The following is a 3,253-nucleotide window of genomic DNA, read 5'->3' as shown; positions in this document are numbered from 1 at the left end:
AAGTGTTGAATGTATGTGCTTATGAGTAGTGTGATCTCTTTGCAAAGTCTGGATGTAGATTAGAGTGGTCATTAGGCGTATTTAAGTGCTAAATTGAGCCGAGTCATGCAAGGTGTGGATTAGTTTAACTAAATGTTGTGAAAAACATGAACTAGAATGATTGTGTTGCATCATACATCTCGAAGCCACTACTGCAGCCCAGCCCAATAATCTATAGGTGTTGTTAAAAATTTTTTTTGCACTGTAACTAGAATGATTGTGCTGCATCTATGTGGTGCACATAGTCTGATACACGTTGTGAACCACTTTGCAACGTATCGTTCTCATGATGGATGATTTGGTGTTTACCTTTATTTGTGTTATAAATTTATCAAATTGGTTACCTATCTGCTGTTGAGCTACTTGTTTGGACTTTAACCAAGTGGACTAGAGTGGCAGTTGCAAGTTACCTTCTCTGATATATATTTTTGTTGTTGGGACATTAGCTACTTATTCCCTTGTGAGATGACATCGAATATGGATTTGGTCATTCTTTGGTTGATGTTTAGGATTATGGAATGTTTGATTCTATTGCTAGCGCTTGACATGATCTGGGTGTTGCTAACACCGCTGTGTGTATATAGAAATATGGTGCCGGTTAAATTTAGATATTCCTTATGGTAGTAGCGCTTTCTCTTTAACTATAGATTTATCCGCTATATCCCTGCATAGGAATCATGGTCCTGTGTATGCGTTGTGCAGTAGTGAACTTGTTTCCTATGCTCAGTTTTGATTTTATTTTTAACTTGCATTTCTCTTTAAATAACCATCTGATCGAGTTGAACGATTTGCTGGTGCAGATGATGGTGACGAGGCTGGTCAAACACATGGACACGAGCTGGATGAGAAGTTTCCAGTGATCAAGTCCTCTCCCGCGGCGGTGTTGTCCAGGAGCGAATCACTAAAGAAGGAGCAATCAAGTCGCTCAACTAGAGGTGCATCTTCCAGGGGATTCCCTCGAGGAATGGGGGCCAGTATAGATGACATCCTCGATGTAATTCGTACTGCCTATCTTCCTTTGTTGCGTGTGTTCCCTATAACCCACTTTGTAGTGGAGAAACATAGTTTATACAACTAACTGTCATCTTTCTTTGTTGAACAGGGCCCTTACCGGATGGTGGCATTCAGCGACCTAGAGGTTATGGCAGCTCTTCATGATGGTACAGTTTTCAACCGAAAAAGTTCCCATGTTTATTTTGTCCTACTGTTCCTTGCTGTAGTTAGCCTTTTTGGTCAAGTCCTGGTGCTGGACAAGAAGTGTTGAATGTATGTGCTTATGAGTAGTGTGATCTCTTTGCAAAGTCTGGATGTAGATTAGAGTGGTCATTAGGCGTATTTAAGTGCTAAATTGAGCCGAGTCATGCAAGGTGTGGATTAGTTTAACTAAATGTTGTGAAAAACATGAACTAGAATGATTGTGTTGCATCATACATCTCGAAGCCACTACCGCAGCCCAGCCCAATAATCTATAGGTGTTGTTAAAAATTTTTTTTGCACTTGTAACTAGAATGATTGTGCTTGCATCTATGTGGTGCACATAGTCTGATACACGTTGTGAACCACTTTGCAACGTATCGTTCTCATGATGGATGATTTGGTGTTTACCTTTATTTGTGTTATAAATTTATCAAATTGGTTACCTATCTGCTGTTGAGCTACTTGTTTGGACTTTAACCAAGTGGACTAGAGTGGCAGTTGCAAGTTACCTTCTCTGATATATATTTTTGTTGTTGGGACATTAGCCAAGTGGACTAGGGCGAGTTTTTGTTTATTTGTTGTGAATTGGGAACTAGATGCTATTTTTTTTAATGGGCATGATTGTTTCTTTGTGTTGTCTGCTCATGAGTATGAATGGAATGGAATATGTGATGTTCCTGGTACAGAATTTTGAATGAATTTTCAACTCATTTCTTGCTTGTAAAGAATTATGATATGACTGGTGTGTCAGATATACAGATGCTTTGCTCGCTTCAGATATACAGACTTTCTTTACAGTAAGCTGACTTTTTGTTCGCTTCAAATTGCCTACAGTGATGAGCTACCCTGCCAACTTGCCTAGCACCAAGCAAACCCGAAGGTGGATCCCATCAAAAAGAAGATGATGTCCCAGAGAATGTCATGGGAAATAGATGAACTCTCAGGTGAAGTGTTGTCTTTTTTGTGCATGTGGAGGCGATGCTAATCGGTGGATGGGGATGGGTTTAGAGGAACACTCTGTGTCATGAGGATCTTACTTATGATGGCTTTCATATTGCTTGTGTGTTGGATGTGAAACACCTTGGGATTAGTGGGCTGGTAGTGCTAGAAAGATACTTCTTTCTACTTGCTTGTTCCCTGTGTTATTACTTTTGTTTCCTGCTCTCCATAGTTGATCTGAATAAGGTGAGTTGATGAGCCGATGACGGTTCGGACAGGTGTGGGCGATTCGAAAGGCGATGGCGGGGCGACGGCGACCAGCTCGCCCCCGACGGCGGCCAGGGCAGGCGCCTTCTGCTCTGTCCCGTCCCCCGGTGAGGGCATGGGGCGGAGCCTCGGCCGCTTCTGGGCGCTCGCGGTGTCCGACGACGAGGACGCTGGCGAGGACCCGTGCCTCGCTTTGGAGTCGGTCGCGGAGACGGGGTCTGGGGACTCGTCCTCTGCGGAGGGCCGGCGGAGGCCGGTGACCTCGGTTACGCTGGATGGGTTCATCCATCGGGCGGAGGAGCTTGGGGGCTCCCTCCGCCACCGGCGTCGGCGGGCCTTTGCGTCGGGAGGCGAGGGTTCGCTGTTCTCGGCGGGCCAGTCTCCCAGGTTCGGGCGACTTGGGGATGCTGGCTGGAAGCGGGGTGGCCGGGGTTCCTCGTTGGCGGCTTCTCCGGCGGTGTGCGGCCCGGTCACGGGAGACCGGCGGCCGAGCGACCAGAGGGAGACGGCGGCGGCTGCGGCGCCGCCTAAGGTCGGGACCGCGGAGGGGAGGAGCGTCTCGCAGGGGAGCGCCCCGTGCCAGGCTGGTGGGCTGGACTTGGGCCGGCCAGCCTGCGTGGCCGTTCCGGGCCTGGAGGAGTTCCCCAGGCTGCCAGGCTCGTCTGTGGGCTCTGGGCCGCATGTTGGGCTTGGCCCACTTTTGCTCTCCTTTCCAACGGGCCTGGAAGGGGCCTCTATCGGGGTTAAGAGATGGCTCTGGTTGCCAAAAGGGGTTTCCGATCCTCGGTTAGGGTTTCTTGCCAGAGGAGAG

General features: G+C 47.7%; 1 long non-coding RNA gene across 1 annotated transcript; it reads left to right on the top strand.

Annotated features, from left to right (window-relative positions):
* The first annotated feature begins 942 nt into the window (after positions 1 to 942).
* On the top strand, positions 943 to 2,173 carry LOC124676069. The gene is made up of 3 exons (XR_006993507.1): positions 943 to 1,033; positions 1,142 to 1,199; positions 2,071 to 2,173. It is a non-coding gene; the product is annotated as an uncharacterized LOC124676069 (long non-coding RNA).
* The last annotated feature ends 1,080 nt before the right edge of the window (positions 2,174 to 3,253 follow it).

The sequence above is a fragment of the Lolium rigidum genome, chromosome 7 (genome assembly GCF_022539505.1).
Source record: "Lolium rigidum isolate FL_2022 chromosome 7, APGP_CSIRO_Lrig_0.1, whole genome shotgun sequence".
Taxonomy (NCBI): domain Eukaryota; kingdom Viridiplantae; phylum Streptophyta; class Magnoliopsida; order Poales; family Poaceae; genus Lolium; species Lolium rigidum.
This window is presented reverse-complemented; position numbering and strand designations above follow the sequence as displayed.